We start from the raw sequence: 20,937 nt of genomic DNA, 5'->3' as shown, positions 1-20,937 counted from the left end.
GGAAGGTTTCACTGTACGTCTGTTCTCATGCTTCTTTTAATGCCGTCTGAGAGGACCACGGTTTTTATCGCCATCCATTTATTACTTGACTTGAATAATCCGCATCTATCATTACATAATGAATGTTTATCATGTTTTATAACTCCTGATTCTAAAATATTTATTTCCAACCATGAAGTATATGGAACCAGGACTTCAGATTCCGACCACTTAGCAGGATTGTTGCAAACTCGTGTATTCTGGACTATCTCATTTGATTCTTGAGCTGTTCTTATTGAATATTGATGCTGTGTTATTCTAACATCTAGAGATTTGACAGCCATGAATTTTCCCTCTCCACGAGGCTGGCTAAAACAGCACGGGTTCGAGTCCTCGGCTAGTCGCAGTGTTGTTATTGATTAAATACCACTCGTTCATGGTTACAATAACATACTGCTTGTGGAGGCTAGCAGTATGTTATTGATTAAATACCACTCGTTCATGGTTACAATAACATACTGCTTGTGGAGGCTAGCACACCAAACAGGGAGTAAATGAAATTAGCTCTGAGGCACCCACACCACCGTATATCCTCGTATTACGGTAAAAACACTTAGCTCTGCTAGGTGTTTTTACCGTGGTGTCATTACTCAAGGGTCACACATTTCATCCTGATTCATTATCCATGAATCACAAACTTCAGACCAGATCTCACTGATAAGTCACTGACATTGGTCATACTCATGAATCGCCAACACTAGTCACTCATAAGTCACCAACCTCAACCAGTTACAGTCTGACTCATGGCTGATAAATCACAAACACCATCCAGACTAATGACTGGTGAGTCACATTCTAGACTCATTATTCATAAGTTCCTAACAACATCCAGAGTCATGAGTCACCAACACCAGCAACTCTCACGACTTAATAACCATAAAGCCCATCTTAAATAACAACCCATATATCATCATCAAATGATGGACTCATGAATCACCAACACTTGCCGGACTCACCAGTCACAAGCATTACCGACATCATCACTGAATTAGGTAGTCATGCATAAGATGAATTTACTGGCTGATGAACACTAAGGCAAGTATACACAGACACCTTCACAGAGGAGAAACAAACTTAAGCCGAGCTATCCGACTGATTTTCACCATTAATCACACTTTGACTAGTGAATAGTCGAGGTCGGACCGAAATGTCGTCACTAGTTTGTTGCTCTTATGTGCAGGTTGTCTGTGTATTGTTCCATTCACAGTATTGTGTATTTTTGTCCAGACCGTCGCGTTAGCCCAGTTGCTAACGCGAAGGTCTAGAGTTTTGAGACCCTCTGACCGCGGGTTCAAACCCCACCCTTGGTTTGGTCTGTTTGCAATCGTGTCATTACGATTTCGTGAGTCATGTATCCTCCTAGTCACTAGCCTCAAACATTTATTATGGCATCAAACAGGGAACAAATTAAACTCTCATTGTATTATATAAACTTAGTGATTAGATATTTTCTTAGTTAAATGGTTGATTGATTTAACGTGGGTTGTTAATTACATTAAAACTAGGGTAGTGAAAAATAAACTAATGGCAGTAAAACCCATGTGTGGGGTTTATAAAAAGTCCTTTCATGAGTAAAATGTTTAACAATTGCAAAAACCTTTCCTTCTAATTTGTTTTCCACCTCTTTTCGCCGTTATCCCTCCGGTCTAAAAATGTGTATTCCTTAAATATGAAATTAAGTAAATTCGTATTGTTTATACGCAAAATCAAATACAAATCCCAGGGTGTATATACACAGGGTGCAGATGAGAATTCTGGGCTCAGTATAGAATAGCCACACTCAAGGGTAATATTTAACAGCCAAGAATGATGGACTGGACAATGGTTCGCATGTTGCAAGACTAAATAGCGATTAAGGATGAGAATTGCAGAATGCCGAGCTCAATCATTTAGAACACAACAACCATTATTTGAACGACCATTCTCAGGACAATATATTGTAACCGAGCCTGTGATCATCTTACATACAAAGATGGAGGGTCCGTGTGTTAAATAATAACTCATTATATTTCGAATTACACACACACACATACACAAACGTGTATATATATATATATATATATATATATATATATATATATATATATATATATATATATATACATATATATATATATATATATATATATATATATATATATATATATATATATATTTATATATATATATATATATATATATATATATATATATATATATATATATATATATATATATATATAAAGTGTATATATATATCATATATACCGTGGTTGTTTAATATATTTATAGATGGGGTTGTAAGAGAAGTAAATGCGAGGGTGGAATGGGGATAAAGATCATATATACAGGAAAGAGTAAGGTTATGAGGATAACAAAAAGATCAGATTGGAGGGAAGAGTATGGAGGAGGTGAACTATTCAATATTTGGGAGTGGACGTCAGCGGATGGGTCTATGAAAGATGAGGTGAATCCACTTAGGAGTCTGTGGAGACAAAGAACTTTGTCCTTGGAGGCAAAGAGGGGAATATGAGAGTTAGTTTTACCAACGCTCTTATATGGGTGTGAAGCGTGGGTGATGAATGTTGCAGCGAGGAGAAGGCTACAGTGGAGATGTCATGTCTGAGGGCCCGTAGTTTGGAAGTTAGGAGGAGGTGCGGGATATATGAGGAAGGGTTGTTGATATGTAGAGAGAATGGAGCGAAACAGAATGATATCAGTCATATTAATAAAGGAGGTAGGGGCTAGGCAGGTACCACCTCTATAGCTGGAATTGGGGACCCTCATCCTCAGGGAAGACAATAAATGATGGTGAAAGTTTTTCGTACCTCAGGGGTAAAACTCAAGGTTCTCCCAAGGAGCTGTTTGAATATTTTCTTCTCCTACCACCCCCTATATTTTATATTCTATGTGAACATTTATTAATAAACAGAATACATGTGCAGAAAAACACAAACGTGAATACAAAGGTACAATGTATTAAAGATCATGAATTTCCTCCAGCTCCTCCATACACACGTACCTTTCCTTGTACTTCAGCTTGCTTCTCTAAGTTACCTAGTGCTGTAGCCTTCTGTTTGTAACTTAAAAGTCATTTTAAAGTCGAGTAAGAAGCAGTGTTCCCTTCTCAGTCTCTCATAACTGAACACTTCACACAGTTATGTCTCTGGAAGGTTAGCAAATCTTTGCTGCTCTTCTTTTAGGAATTATTAGCTTTCAGAGTATTTAATAACGCATTACACAAATATCCCTCACATAAACTGAAACTTATGACGACGTTTCGGTCCGACTTAGACTATTAATAAGTAGTTACACCGAAATGTAGTCCTTATTTTCATTTTCCTATAAATGGATTATTTTTGTATTGTTTCAGTCACGGTATGTATTATATGCCTTATGATTTTTTTCTTAACAGTCTCTTTCTCATAATGGTTCTTCAGAAGCTTGAAAGTACACTCGTTTTGGACACCAGTCTCTTCTTGAAGGATATCCATTTAGTACCTTTCTTGACTATTGGCAGAATATTTGCAGTCTTCGAGACATCTGGTACTTTGCCTCTAATTTAAGATTTACTTTAGTTCTGTGAGCGGCTGCCACAAGTTGTCAGTTTCTTCTCTTAATATTCATGGTGATATTCTGTCTGCTCTTTGTACATCAAGTTACTATAGAAGATCCCTCATCTCTTCATTTGTTGTTGAAAATTGTTAAGTGTATTTAGTGTACCTTATCCTGCCTCCCTGGCCCGCTGTGATTTGTTTCAAACTCTTTCCATAACTGAGTGAGGTGGTGACTATCAGGCCTTCTGCTACAGATATTACTTAGTGAAGTGGTGGCTATCTGGTCTTCTGCTATAAATACTACTTAGAAATGGTGGCTATCAGGCCTTCTGCTACAGATACTACTTAGTGAAGTGGTGGCTATCTGATCTTCAGCTAGATATCAATGAGTGAAGTGGTGACTCTCGGGTCTTTTACTACAGATATCACTGAGTGAAGTGGTGACTCTCACTGAAGGAGATGCGAACTGTTTAGTCTACCTCACAGACCACTACGAAAGGTGATGACCATTTGGTCTCCGCCGCTGATCTCACATGAAGATGATGATTCGGGTCTCCTATAGTGAACACTGAACAAAGTGGTAACATTCTGGGCACCACTGAAAACCACTGGGAAAAGAGGTGACAATCTAGTATCCCCCACAAATTACTGCCTATGTGGTGACTATTTGGTCTTCACCTCACTGATATCACTGAGACAATATAATCATCTAGTCATCAACATAAAACACTAAAGGAGGTGCTGACCATCTGGTCTCCACCACAGATCACTAAGAGAGGTACTGTCTGGTCTCCATCACAGACCATTAACAGAGGTGATGTCTGGTCTCAACTACAGACCACTAAGAGAGGTGATGTCTGATCTCCTCCAGAGACCACTAAGAGAGGCGATAATTGGTCTCCATCACAAACCACTAAGAGGGTGGAACCATATAATAATAATAATAATAATAATAATAATAATAATAATAATAATAATAATAATAATAATAATAATAATAATAATAATAATAATAATAATGATAATAATAATAATAATAATAATAATAATAATAATAATAATAATATCTTTATTTCTACAAGTACGTGTACATGGCATACAGGCCTAGATGACATCAATAACATACTACTATATAGAAAGCCGCTTGATATGCAGAGCATTTCGGGCAAATTAGGTCAGTTTTATCCCAGGATGCCACCCACACCAATCGACTAACACCCAGGTACCCGTTTTACTGATGGGTGAAGACGGCAAACAGGTGTAGGGAAACATGCCTGTTTCCAGCCTTGCCGGGAATTGAACCCGTACCCTCAGTGTGTGAAGCGAGAGCTCTGTCAACCAGGCCACGAGCCATCTTTATCTTACACAGATAATGGAAGGACATGGAGACCATCTGGTTTCCAACACAAATCACTGAGAGAGCTGGTGAACATTTGGTCTTCAACACTGAGGGAGCCAGTGACCATCTGGTCTTCAACACTGAGGGAGCCAGTGACCATCTGGTCTTCAACACTAAGGGAGCCAGTGACCATCTGGTCTTCAACACTGAGGGGGCCAGTGACCATTTAGTCTTCAACACTGGGGGAGCCAGTGACCATCTGGTCTTCAACACTGAGGGAGCCAGTGACCATCTGGTCTTCAACACTGAGGGAGCCAGTGACCATCTGGTCTTCAACACTGAGGGAGCCAGTGACCATCTGGTCTTCAACACTGAGGGAGCCAGTGACCATCTGGTCTTCAAAACTGAGGGAGCCAGTGACCATCTGGTCTTCAACACTGAGGGAGCCGGTGACCATCTGGTCTTCAACACTGAGGGAGCCAGTGACCATCTGGTCTGCATCATAGACCACTGAGAGCCACCATCTTGTGTGGAGCTTGAGAGTGTCACGGAGAGAGCCTCCCAGCGTTATGATGCCACCAGAGACCTGTAACATGCGCCTCCTATGTCAATACTTTCCCCCACACACACACACTCTCAGGCAACACACAGACACACACACACAGACACACACACACACACACACACACACACACACACACACACACACACACACACACACACACACACACACACACACACACACACACACACACACACACATACACACACACACACACACACACACACACACACACACACACACACACACACACACACACACACACACAGACACACACACACACACACACACACACACACACACACACACACACACACACACACACACACAGACACACACATACACACACACACACACACACACACACACACACACACACACACACACACACACAGACCTCACTCGGGGAGAAAGACCTTGGGGTGACCATAACACCGAGCACATCACCGGAGGCACACATCAACCAAATAACCGCTGCAGCATACGGGCGCCTGGCAAACCTGAGAATAGCGTTCCGATACCTTAATAAGGAATCGTTCAAGACACTGTACACTGTGTATGTTAGGCCCATACTGGAGTATGCAGCACCAGTCTGGAACCCACACCTGGTCAAGCACGTCAAGAAGTTAGAGAAAGTACAAAGGTTTGCAACAAGGCTAGTCCCAGAGCTCAAGGGAATGTCGTACGAGGAAAGGTTAAGGGAAATCGGACTGACGACACTGGAGGACAGAAGGGTCAGGGGAGACATGATAACGACATACAAGATACTGCGGGGAATAGACAAGGTGGACAGAGATAGGATGTTCCAGAGAGGGGACACAGGGACAAGGGGTCACAACTGGAAGCTGAAGACTCAGACGAGTCACAGGGACGTTAGGAAGTATTTCTTCAGTCATAGAGTTGTCAGCAAGTGGAATAGCCTAGCAAGTGAAGTAGTGGAGGCAGGAACCATACATAGTTTTAAGAAGAGGTATGACAAAGCTCAGGAAGCAGAGAGAGAGAGGATCCAGTAGCGATCAGTGAACAGGCGGGGCCAGGAGCTGAGTCTCGACCCCTGCAACCACAATTAGGTGAGTACAATTAGGTGAGTACACACACACACACACACAACATACACACACACACATACACACACGCACACACACACACACACACACACACACACACACACACACACACACACACACACACACACACACACACACACACATGCACACACACAGACACACACACACACACACACCATCACACCATCCCAACACACACTACAATCCATACCCACAGCCTCCACCCAACACCGAGCTATAGAATCCCACAGTATGCTACCAGGTCTCCCACCCTCACAGGCCCCCCAAACCACAGTGTTGGAAAGGAAACTGAAGGTATGGTACACAAACGCTGATGGAATAATAAATAAGTGGGAGGAGTGGCATGAAAGAGTCAAAGACGCATCACCGGACATCATAGCTCTCACAGAAACCAAGCTTACAGGCATGATAACAGATGCCATCTTTCTAACGGGTTACCAAATCCTGAGGAAAGACAGAGGGAACAGGGGAAGGGTGGAGGAGTAGCATTGCTGATCAAAAATCGCTGGAATTTTGATGAGCTGGAGAGAGGAGACAGCGGAGAAGTAAGTGATTACATAGCGGGAACGCTTCACTCTGGAGGTCCCAAGGTGGTAATAGCAGTGATGTATAACCCACCACAGAACAGCAGGAGGCCAAGGCAAGAGTACGACGAGAGCAATAGAGCGATGGTTGACACACTGGCTAGAGTGGCCAGAAGAGCTCATGCATGCAGGGCAAAGCTCCTGATCATGGGTGACTTTAACCACAAGGAGATCGATTGGGAGAACTTGGACCCGCATGGGGGCCAAGATACATGGAGGGCTAAGATGATGGAGGTTGTACTGGAAAACTTCATGTACCAACACGTAGGGGACACTACAAGAGAGAGAGGAGAGGATGAACCAGCAAGGCTGGACTTAGTATTCACCTTGAGTAGTGCAGATATCGAGGACTTCACATTTGAAAGACCCCTTTGGGCCAGTGACCATGTGGTTTTAAGCTTCGAATACACAGTAGAGCTACAAGTGGAGGGAGAAGCAGGAAAGCCAGGACGAATGAAGCCAAACTACAAGAAAGGGGACTACACAGGAATGAGGAACTTCCTGAAAGGGGTTCAGTGGGACAGAGAACTGGAAGGGAAGCCAGTTAATGAGATGATGGAATATGTAGCAATAAAATGCAAGGAGGCTGAGGAGAGGTTTGTACCCAAGGGTAACAGGAATAATGAAAAAGCCAGGATGAGCCCATGGTTTACCCAAAGGTGCAGGGAGGTAAAAACCAAGTGTGCTAGGGAATGGAAGAAATATGGAAGGCAGAGGACCCAGGAGAATAAGGAGAGCAGTCGTAGAGCCAGAAACGAATATGCACAGATAAGAAGGGAGGCCCAAAGACAATATGAAAATGACATAGCAGCGAAAGCCAAATCTGACCCGAAACTGTTGTACAGCCACATCAGGAGGAAAACAACAGTCAAGGACCAGGTAATCAGGCTAAGGAAGGAAGGAGGAGAGACAACAAGAAATGACCGTGAAGTATGTGAGGAACTCAACAAGAGATTCAAAGAAGTGTTCACAGAGGAGACAGAAGGGGCTCCAGAAAGACGGAGAGGTGGGGCACACCACCATGTGCTGGACACAGTGCACACAACCGAGGAAGAAGTGAAGAGGCTTCTGAGTGAGCTAGATACCTCAAAGGCAATGGGGCCAGATAACATCTCCCCATGGGTATTGAGAGAGGGAGCAGAGGCGCTATGTGTACCCCTAACAACAATATTCAGTACATCTATCGAGACAGGGAGATTGCCTGAGGCATGGAAGACAGCAAATGTAGTCCCAATCTTTAAAAAAGGAGACAGACATGAAGCATTAAACTACAGACCAGTGTCACTGACATGTATAGTATGCAAAATCATGGAGAAGATTATCAGGAGAAGAGTGGTGGAACACCTAGAAAGGAATGATCTCATCAACAGCAGCCAACATGTTTTCAGGGACGGGAAATCCTGTGTCACAAACCTACTGGAGTTCTATGACATGGTGACAGCAGTAAGACAAGAGAGAGAGGGGTGGGTGGAAGGCATATTCTTGGACTGCAAGAAGGCGTTTGACACAGTTCCACACAAAAGATTGGTGCAAAAACTGGAAACCAAGCAGGGATAACAGGGAAGGCACAGGGAAGACAGCAGCGAGTCATGGTACGTGGCGAGGTGTCAGAGTGGGCACCTGTGACCAGCGGGGTCCCACAGGGGTCAGTCCTAGGACCAGTGCTGTTTCTGGTATTTGTGAACGACATGACGGAAGGAATAGACTCTGAGATGTCCCTGTTTGCAGATGACGTGAAGTTGATGAGAAGAATTCACTCGATCGAGGACCATGCAGAGCTACAAAGGGATCTGGACAGGCTGCAGACCTGGTCCAGCAATTGGCTCCTGGAGTTCAATCCCACCAAGTCCAAAGTCATGAAGATTGGGGAAGGGCAAAGAAGACCGCAGACGGAATACAGTCTAGGGGGCCAGAGACTACAAACCTCACTCAAGGAAAAAGATCTTGGGGTGAGTATAACACCAGGCACATCTCCTGAAGCGCACATCAACCAAATAACTGCTGCAGCATATGGGCGCCTAGCAAACCTCAGAACAGCATTCCGACATCTTAATAAGGAATCGTTCAGGACCCTGTACACCGTGTACGTTAGGCCCATATTGGAGTATGCGGCACCAGTTTGGAACCCACACCTAGCCAAGCACGCAAAGAAACTTGAGAAAGTGCAAAGGTTTGCAACAAGACTAGTCCCAGAGCTAAGAGGTATGTCCTACGAGGAGAGGTTAAGGGAAATCAACCTGACGACACTGGAGGACAGGAGAGATAGGGGGGACATGATAACGACTTACAAAATACTGAGAGGAATTGACAAGGTGGACAAAGAGAGGATGTTCCAGAGACTGGACACAGTAACAAGGGGACACAGTTGGAAGTTGAAGACACAGATGAATCAAAGGGATGTTAGGAAGTATTTCTTCAGCCACAGAGTAGTCAGGAAGTGGAATAGTTTGGGAAGCGATGTAGTGGAGTCAGGATCCATACATAACTTTAAGCAGAGGTACGATAAAGCTCATGGTTCAGGGAGAGTGACCTAGTAGCGACCAGTGAAGAGGCGGGGCCAGGAGCTTGGACTCGACCCCTGCAACCTCAACTAGGTGAGTACAACTAGGTGAGTACACACACACACATACACACGACGGAAGGAATAGACTCTGAGGTGTCCCTGTTTGCAGATGACGTGAAGTTGATGAGAAGAATACACTCGATCGAAGACCAGGCAGAACTACAAAGGGATCTGGACAGGCTGCAGACCTGGTCCAGCAATTGGCTCCTGGAGTTCAATCCCACCAAGTGCAAAGTCATGAAGATTGGGGAAGGGCAAAGAAGGCCGCAGACGGAGTACAGTCTAGGGGGTCAGAGACTACAAACCTCACTCAAGGAAAAAGATCTTGGGGTGAGTATAACACCAGGCACATCTCCTGAAGCGAACATCAACCAAATAACTGCTGCAGCATATGGGCGCCTAGCAAACCTCAGAACAGCATTCCGACATCTTAATAAGGAATCATTCAGAACCCTGTACACCGTGTATGTTAGGCCCATATTGGAGTATGCGGCACCAGTTTGGAACCCACACCTAGCCAAGCACGTGAAGAAACTAGAGAAAGTGCAAAGGTTTGCAACAAGACTAGTCCCAGAGCTAAGAGGTATGTCCTACGAGGAGAGGTTAAGGGAAATCAACCTGACGACACTGGAGGACAGGAGAGATAGGGGGGACATGATAACGACATACAAAATACTGAGAGGAATTGACAAGGTGGACAAAGACAGGATGTTCCAGAGATTGGACACAGTAACAAGGGTACACAGTTGGAAGCTGAAGACACAGATGAATCACAGGGATGTTAGGAAGTATTTCTTCAGCCACAGAGTAGTCAGTAAGTGGAATAGTTTGGGAAGCGATGTAGTGGAGGCAGGATCCATACATAGCTTTAAGCAGAGGTATGATAAAGCTCAGGGCTCAGGGAGAGTGACCTAGTAGCGATCAGTGAAGAGGCGGGGCCAGGAGCTCGGACTCGACCCCCGCAACCTCAACTAGGTGAGTACACACACACACTCACACACATACACACACACTCACACACATACACACACATTCACACACACACACACACACACACACACACACACACACACACACACACACACACACACACACACACACACACACACACACATACACACACACACACACACACACGCGCGCGCACACACACACACACACACACACACACACACACACACCCACACACACACACACACACACACACACACACACACACACACACACACACACACACACACACACATACACACACAACGGTTTCAGGGAAAGAAAATCCTGTGTCACAAACCTACTAGAGTTTTATGACAAGGTGACAGAAGTAAGACAAGAGAGAGAGGGGTGGATCGACTGCATATTTTTGGACTGCAAGAAGGCCTTCGACACAGTTCCTCACAAGAGGTTACTGCAAAAGCTAGAGGATCAGGCACACATAACAGGAAAGGCACTGCAATGGATCAGAGAATGTCTGACAGGGAGGCAACAACGAGTCATGGTACGCGACGAGGTGTCAGAGTGGGCGCCTGTGACAAGCGGGGTTCCACAGGGGGTCAGTCCTAGGACCTGTTCTGTTCTTGGTATATGTGAACGACATAACGGAAGGGATAGACTCAGAAGTGTCCTTGTTTGCAGATGATGCGAAGTTAATGAGAAGAATCAAATCGGACGAGGATCAGGCAGGACTACAAAGAGACCTGGACAGGCTACAAGCCTGGTCCAGCAACTGGCTCCTTGAATTTAACCCTGCCAAATGCAAAGTCATGAAGACTGGGGAAGGGCAAAGAAGACCGCAGACACAATATAGTTTAGATGGCCAAAGACTGCAAACCTCACTCAAGGAAAAAGATCTGGGGGTGAGTATAACACCGAGCATATCTCCTGAGGCACACATCAATCAGATAACTGGTGCAGCATACGGGCGCCTGGCAAACCTACGGATAGCGTTCCGATACCTCAGTAAGGATTCGTTTAAGACTCTGTATACCATCTACGTCAGGCCCATACTGGAGTATGCAGCACCAGTTTGGAATCCACACCTAGTCAAGCACATCAAGAAATTAGAGAAAGTGCAAAGGTTTGCAATAAGACTAGTCCCAGAGCTACGGGGATTGTCCTACGAAGAAAGGTTGAGGGAAATCGGTCTGACGACACTGGAGGACAGGAGGGTCAGGGGAGACATGAGAACGACATATAAAATACTGCGCGGAATAGACAAGGTGGACAAAGACGGGATGTTCCAGAGAAGGGACACAGACACAAGAGGTCACAATTGGAAGTTGAAGACTCAGATGAATCAAAGGGATGTTAGGAAGTATTTCTTCAGTCATAGAGTAGTCAGGCCATGGAATAACCTAGAAAGGGATGTAGTGGAGGCAGGAACCATACATAGTTTTAAGGCGAGGTATGATAGAGCTCATGGGGCAGGGAGAGAGAGGACCTAGTAGCAATCAGCGAAGAGGCGGGGCCAGGAGCTGTGACTCGACCCCTGCAACCACAAATAGGTGAGTTCAAATAGGTGAGTACAACCTGTCCGAACCCCTCTCTCTTTTTTTTTTTTTTCTTTGACACAGGGTTTGAGAAGGTTAAGGATCCCTAGCTTTATTGACAGCTATTTACAGGTTAAGGATTCCTAACTTTATTGGCAAGCTAAGAGCTGTTACATACAACAGCTCATTTGAAAGCATTTTTATTGTTATGAGACATACAAGTAGGAAACAGGATGAAGTTGGAGCCATCTGTGGGCCAGCATTTTCATTTGATCAACTGACTTTATCTCGTTGACATCATTATCCTGTACGAATGTGTTCCATACTCGATTCATCCTGGGTATGTATGATCTCAGATGGAGTGATGTTCTGGAGAAGGGTACAGCCAGAGTGAAGTTGCTGCTTTCTGCCCGTCTTGTGGCATAAAAGCTTGTTTCACGCTGTCCTCGAAGTGGATCCAAGTGTGGTATTTTGACAATATTGGCCTTGTACATAACAGTAAGGCCACCCACATCCCTCCTATGTTGAAGGCTCTGCTGAAATGACAGATCTATCCAGGATGGGTCTAGGCGAGAGATGAGACGTCTTGCTCTGTTCTCTACTCTGTCAAGCAGTCGCAGATGAGAGGGGGGGCAGGCAAACCAAGAAAGTGGAGCATACTCAAGGTGCGAGCGTACTTGTGCCTCGTACAGGATCTTGCAACCCCTACTGTCAAGCAGATGGGAGATACGGCGAAGTGCTGTAAGCTTCCTGGATGCCTTGTTTGCAAGATTTACAACATGGTTCTTCATGGTTAGTTTGGAGTCAAATTTCACCCCAAGGATATCAACTTCTTCTCCAGGTGCCAACATCCTCCCATTCATCCTTACTACTGCACCAGCATTACCATCATGGTGCCTAGAGACGATCATCATTTGCGTTTTCTCAGGTGCAAATGTTACTTGCCATCTATTTCCCCAAGCTGATATAGCTCTCAGCTGGTGATTGATGTAGCTTAGAGCAGCTGGCATTTCTTCTCTTGGATAAGTGAATGTCAGTGTACAGTCGTCTGCATATGCATGTGATTCTGGGATGAGATGAAGAAGGTCGTTGAAGTAGACATTCCATAACAATGGACCCAGTACGCTTCCTTGTGGAACACTTGCCCCAATGGGATGTCTTGCTGATTCCGTTCCATTGAGAACTACACTTAGAGATCTACCATGAAGGTAGTCACTGAGGAGACATAGCGTAGAGCCTGCAATTCCCAGTGCTTGAAGTTTTGCTAAGAGGCCCTGGTGCCACACCCGGTCGAAAGCGCCAGTAATGTCCAGTGCTACCACACAGCTGACTTTGGATTCATCCAGTGACTGGTGCCACTTAGTGGAGAGGTTTAACAACAGATCAGCAGCAGAGTAACTTTTCCTGAAGCCATATTGACGATCACAAAGTAGTGAGTGGTAGTCAAAAAACTGTCATTTGTCTTGAGATTATTGTCTCAAGGATCTTACCAGTGATTGACAGGAGTGACACTGGTCTGAAGTTGCTGATTTCTGCTCTGCTCTTCTTTTTGTGAACAGGGACTACATTTGCCTCTTTCCATAGAGAGGGCCATTTACACTGTACTAGGCAGTGCTGAAAGATGCGAGTTAGAGGTGCTGCTAGCTGGTCTGCACATCTTCTCAACAATCTTGGGCTCAACTTGTCTGGGCCCACAGCCTTTTCTTGGTCAAGCGATTTAAGTAGGAAATGCACCTCCTCCTCCTCTCTCTCTCTCTCTCTCTCTCTCTCTCTCTCTTTCTCTGTTTCTCACTCTCAATGTTGAGATAAATTTTTATGACAATATTAAATACATTATTTTTTTAAATTCTAATTTAGGAACAAAATAGAACAATGAATTTTGAATGTGTATCACATAGCCTCTGAGGAAAAATGTTAGTTAAATTATGTAAGAGAGTGAAAATTTATGTTTAGTGTGTTACAGTTTCCTTTATGTTCAGGGTCTTATGGTTGCCTTAATGTTTAGTGCTTAATGGTTGCATTAAGCACTAAAGCTTAGTGTGTTGTTGTTGTGTTTATGTTAAATTTATTTTGGTTGCCTTAATATTTAGTGTGTTTTGGTTACTTTGGGGCTTAGTGACTAATGGTTGTTGTAGAGTATGGTATCCTATGGTTGCCCTAATGTTTAGTGTGCAATGGAAGCCTTAGTGTTTTGTGTGTTTTGGTTATCTTAATGTTTAGTGTGTTATGTTAGGCTTAATGTATATTGTGATTTGATTGCATTAGCATATAGTATGTTTGGTTTACATATTGTTTGGTGTGTTTTGGTTGCATTAGTGTTTAGTGTTTTATGGTTGCCTGAATGTTTTGTATGTTATGGTTGCTGTAATGTTTACTGTCTCATTAGTGTTTAATGTCTTATGGTTGCCTTATTGTATAGTGTTATGGTTGTTTTAATGTTTCGTGTGGAAAGGTTGTCTTAGTGTGTTATTGTTACCTTAATGTTTAGTGTGTTGTGGTTGCCTCAATGTTTACTGTGTTATTGTTGACATAATTTTGTGTGTTATGGCACTCTTAATATTTATTGCGTTATGGTTGCTTAATATTAAATATGTTACGATGCGTTGATGATCAGTGTGATGGTTGTGTTGGTTGAATTAATGTCCAGTGTGGTAATTGCCTTGATGTTCAGTGTTTAATGGTTGTTTTAATGTTTGGTGCGCCATTATTACCTTAATGTTACTATGTAACATTATGTTACTAGATGGTTGAAAAATATAGCAATGATTAAAGATGGATGACAATGGCTTCACAAGGTTCAATAAAGGTATCAACAAGGCATTTTTTATTATTTAAGCAAATATTCACAAGTCTAAGTTTTATGATTAAGTTTTTGCTTCTGAAAACAAATTAAATTTACAAGAATTCTTTCCTAGAAATCGGGTCAGTAATTTCATAGACTAACATTAACAAATCTATCCAAAGCATTGATGTATGAATGTATAGAAAATTGAATACTTATTTAAAGGTGACTGGAAACCCAGCTATATATGACTGCTTTAGTTAGTTACTGTGGAAGTACGTGTGTAATTGTGAAGGTTATTCCTTCAACTCTCCCGGAGCTACGACGAGAATACTCAGCAGAAGCCACGACTCTGTTGAATCCCTATCTAACCAAGAAGAAAGAAGAGAAAAATAAAAGGGATTTCGTAGAATCCCCCACTGACACATACAGAGACACACTCTCACAATATGCTCTTGTCGCAGCTACAAAGTTCACCAGAACTTTAGAACACTTTAGAGTAACAGAGTTATACAAACCCTCTAAACATCTGTCCACACAGCCTTTACAGATTACTATAAATATTGTAAGTAACTGGCAGTAGATAACCTCTAAACAAGAGCAAGACCCATTACTGCTTCGCCAGAAGGAAAGATGTTAGCTTCACAACTTTTCATTCTCCCTCCTTCTAACATCCATCAACTTTCCACTACTGTACATAAGGCAACAGAATATTTGAACATTGTTACTAAAGAGTGGCAGCAATGACTGATATAAATAGCTGACGCATGATGACGTGTAATTACGACGCTACACATTAGTAATTAGACGAGGACAAGACAGTAATATAAAATACTCTTCACGACATTTAGATACACATCACAACAGCCAGGTACACATCACGACATTCAGACACACATCACAACATTCAGACACACATCACAACATTCAGACACACACCACAACATTCAGACACACATCACAACATTCAGACACACATCACAACATTCAGACACACATCACAACATTCAGACACGCATCACAACATTCAGACACACATCACAACATTCAGACGCACATCACAACATTCAGACACACATCACAACATTCAGACACAAATCACAACATTCAGACACACATCACAACATTCAGACACACATCACAACATTCAGACACACATCACAACATTCAGGCACACATCACAACATTCAGGCACACATCACAACATTCAGACACACATCACAACATTCAGACACACATCACAACATTCAGACACGCATCACAACATTCAGACACACATCACAACATTCAGACACACATCACAACATTCAGACACACATCACAACATTCAGACACACATCACAACATTCAGACACACATCACAACATTCAGACACACATCACAACATTCAGACACACATCACAACATTCTCTTAAATGAAAGAATTTGAGGGAATTAAACGAATCCTAGATTAGTTGCAAATTCCATTTTTTCACCTGTTTTTATGTTAGGTTAAAACGACATCCTGTGTGTATTAAGCAGAGCTCTACCAGGCTTTACTTCTGATAATATGATATGCCCTGTGTGTGTGTTGGAAGCTTTGTTCCAACATGTTCAACTCCTGATGGTGTTATTCTGTGTCTGAAACCTGGGTTCTCCCATGCAAAACTCATGGTAATGCTGAGCAGTGTATGGAAGCAATGTTCTACCATGCTCAACTCTTGGTACTAATACGTCATGCGGAAACTGTCGTTTAGTATTCTCCTCTCATCAAGCTGGTTGTTCTCTGAAAGTATCTTGCCCTCATGCACATAAAATATACAACTTAATTCCTATCTTTAATTTTCGACACTAGAAGTGTCCATTTCTACCTGGTCATATGACCGGGTACATTTGATTTCGTCTCACATATCGGAGTTCGTTGGTTGGAGCCTCCAGCGTTGACTTGTAATTTTTTGGCTGAATTATCAACACGGTCAAGCATCAGAATTAACAGTCTGTCTCTCAACATCGTCCTACACAACATTACGTCTCAAACATCGTAAACATCACATAAAGCTCTGAGAAGCTTCCTTCAACATTATACACATCTCTTAATACCTTCATATCACATTCATCTCTCAACAGCCTCCTACACAATATTACAATGTTTACCAGCCACAATTTTAAAGTCTTTCCGAGAATAAACATTCAATATTCGCCTCACTTATAGCGAAGCTCACAGTGTTGTCATGGTAGCCACCATGGCTGTGAGAAGCAACACAGTGTGTTGTAATGGTAATTACCATCACTGAGGTTAAGCAACACAGTGTGTTGTAATGGTAATTACCATCACTGAGGTTAAGCAACACACAGTGTTTGCACGGTATTAACCACCATGATGAACAACAATAGAGCAGGTAGGTAAGCAACACTGTGTTGGCATGTTAGTGATCATCATGGAAAGCAACATACAATGTTGCCATGGAAATGGCTATCATGGAAGGGAAAGCAAATTTGTATGACATGACTTCATGAAGGTCGAATCATAGTGTCGATACGAGATTGTTCTGTATATTGCATCTTAGTATATGTACCTGCTGATACTTCAACTGTACATTGACAATATTTTCTTGTTTTAACCATTAAAATGGAGTGATTTTATGCTAGAAAAAGCTCTTGATCCAAGAAATGGCAACTATTATCTCTTTTTTTATTAATTTAACCTGGTTGCCTCTTATTTCCCATGCATATAATAACTATAATAATAATAATAATAGTTGACATCAATAAATTAAAGCAGGAGGCTAAAGATACATCATGGACACAACATTAATGTGTTCATGTACGTGATAATGATAGCTATATTTCCCAAGAAAATACGTAAGAGTTAGTAAAGCAGGTTAACAACGTTCATTTTATATCGTACAAGGAAAAAACCATAGTAACGCATAACATTTCAGTCATTTAAGTAAATGCATATTCTTTATAATGATTCCAGACTTGATGCCAAAAAACGAAACAATGTATCAAAACCACTTCAGCTGGAAGCCCAGGATAATGACCCACAGCAATGAATCGGGCTGCGCAGAGTCGCAAGCAAGTGAAACAGATTTCACAAAGAACTAAGACCACAGATATTCGATGCTACGTAAAATTAAAAATAAGAAGAGTTGAGGTCACAAGGAAGAGGAGGAATGAAGGAGGAGTCAAGAGGAATCAAGGTGACAAAGAGGTGAAACCAAGAGAATAGTTATTACGAAGAGTTGATGTCGAGGGCAGTCAAGACCACAAAAGATTGATGTCCATATAACCAAAGGCCAAGAGGAGTTTGGGGTAAGAGATATTAAGTCCTCGAAGAACTAAAGCCAAGAGTAATAACAACTACGAGAAGCCGAATCAAAAGGAATTGAGGTAACAAGGACGCGAATTCAAGAATAATCAAAGCCATGAGGTGTTCAAGGAGAATCAAGACCGCTATAATAACAAACTGAAACGCATCAACACAAGCTTTCATGTCGTATATTGTTGTGTTGCTGCTGTAGTCGTAAATCTTCCTTTAAGCCTGACTTATCTTGTTGAAGAACTGGTTTGCTGACTCGGCCAAAGATTGTTGGCAGAGTGCAGGGAAGTTGATTGCTTTATTTTTCTGAGTGGTTGCGTGGTTAGCTGATTAGTTCTTTGACCTAGTTGCCCTAATGGGTAGATTATTAGATAGCTAATTATAGTTAGTTACCAAAGTAGTAGCTTAGTTGTTTGTCATAATGGCTGTATTTTTTTACTGTTTGCCCTAATGACTTATGACAACAAGACCATCTTTTGGTAGATGTGATAATGATTTACTGATTCGTTCCTTGCAGTAATCGTTCTTCGCTGAATGGAGACCTTAATGGTCATTATCGCTACAGTTGGTCATCATAAAAATCCTGTAGGTTCCTTATCAGAAAGATGAGAAGATGATTCGGTAACATACACCGCTGTCTGATTCAGTATCATAACTGTGAGTCAGATGGTCTAAATTTTACAATAAAAGGTTAACAGGTTCTTTATCAAAGGAGATTTTCAGCATTTTTTTCATCAGGAAAGTTGACTGAAGGTTCATTATCAGAAAGAGGAAGGAAGAATATCTGGTTTTATGGAAGAGGAAGTGAATGTTTATTTATCAGAAAGTGAAGACTATTTACCTGCTAGAAGAGAAAGATAGTCCGTCACATGAAAGGATGATGAATCGCTTGTTATTATATTGAATAACTCGATGGTTTTTAATCATTCTGAATAGCTTACTAGTTTGTTATCACATTGGGTAACCGGCCGAATTATAATATTGTGTCAATGGTTGCTTTGGTATCATATTGTATAATTCGCTAATTTAATATCATATTGCATTACTGGGTGGTTTTGACAACCAATGCTCATATGGGTGCGAAGCATGGGTGGTGAATGCTGCAACTGGAGGCAGAGATGTCATGTCTGAGGGCAATATGTCGTGATACCACCTACGACTGTTGCACCTCTCCTGCCTACAGCATATAAGCTACTTCTTCAGTGTTTGTGTATATATTTTCGCCTGCTCTTGCGAATTCATTGCATATACATACATACATATATATATATATATATATATATATATATATATATATATATATATAATATATATATATATATGTTCATATATATATCATATATATATATATATATATATATATATATATGATGAATGTTGCAGCGAGGAGAAGGCTGGAGGCAGTGGAGATGTCATGTCTGAGGGCAATGTGTGGTGTGAATATAATGCAGAGAATTCGTAGTTTGGAAGTTAGGAGGAGGTGCGGGATTACCAAAACTGTTGTCCAGAGGGCTGAGGAAGGGTTGTTGAGGTGGTTCGGACATGTAGAGAGAATGGAGCGAAACAGAATGACTTCAAGAGTGTATCAGTCTGTAGTGGAAGGAAGGCGGGGTAGGGGTCGGCCTAGGAAGGGTTGGAGGGAGGGGGTAAAGGAGGTTTTGTGTGCGAGGGGCTTGGACTTCCAGCAGGCATGCGTGAGCGTGTTTGATAGGAGTGAATGGAGACAAATGGTTTTTAATACTTGACGTGCTGTTGGAGTGTGAGCAAAGTAACATTTATGAAGGGATTCAGGGAAACCGGCAGGCCGGACTTGAGTCCTGGAGATGGGAAGTACAGTGCCTGCACTCTGAAGGAGGGGTGTTAATGTTGCAGTTTAAAAACTGTAGTGTAAAGCACCCTTCTGGCAAGACAGTGATGGAGTGAATGATGGTGAAAGTTTTTCTTTTTCGGGCCACCCTGCCTTGGTGGGAATCGGCCGGTGTGATAATAAAAATATATATATATATATATATATATATATATATATATATATATATATATATATATATATATATATATATATATATATATATATATATATATATATATATATATCACATATATATATATATATATATATATATATATATATATATATATATATATATATATATATATATATATATATATATATATATAGATATATAAATATATATATATATATATATATATTATATATATATATATATATATATATATATATATATATATATATATATATATATATATATATATATATATACATATATACATATATATATATATATATATATATATATATATATATATATATATATATATATATATATATATATATATATATATATATATTTTGTCCATGGGGAAGTGGAAAAGAATCTTTCCTCCGTAAGCCATGCGTGTCGTATGAGGCGACTAAAATGCCGGGAGCAATGGGCTAGTAACCCCTTCTCCTGTATACATTTACTAAAAAAGAGAAGAAGAAAAACTTTATAAAACTGGGATGCTTAAATGTGCGTGGATGTAGTGCGGATGACAAGAAACAGATGATTGCTGATGTTATGAATGAAAAGAAGTTGGATGTCCTGGCCCTAAGCGAAACAAAGCTGAAGGGGGTAGGGGAGTTTCAGTGGGGGGAA

Source organism: Cherax quadricarinatus, chromosome 20 (genome assembly GCF_038502225.1).
Source record: "Cherax quadricarinatus isolate ZL_2023a chromosome 20, ASM3850222v1, whole genome shotgun sequence".
Taxonomy (NCBI): Eukaryota; Metazoa; Arthropoda; class Malacostraca; order Decapoda; family Parastacidae; genus Cherax; species Cherax quadricarinatus.
Note: the sequence above shows the minus strand (reverse complement) of the source record.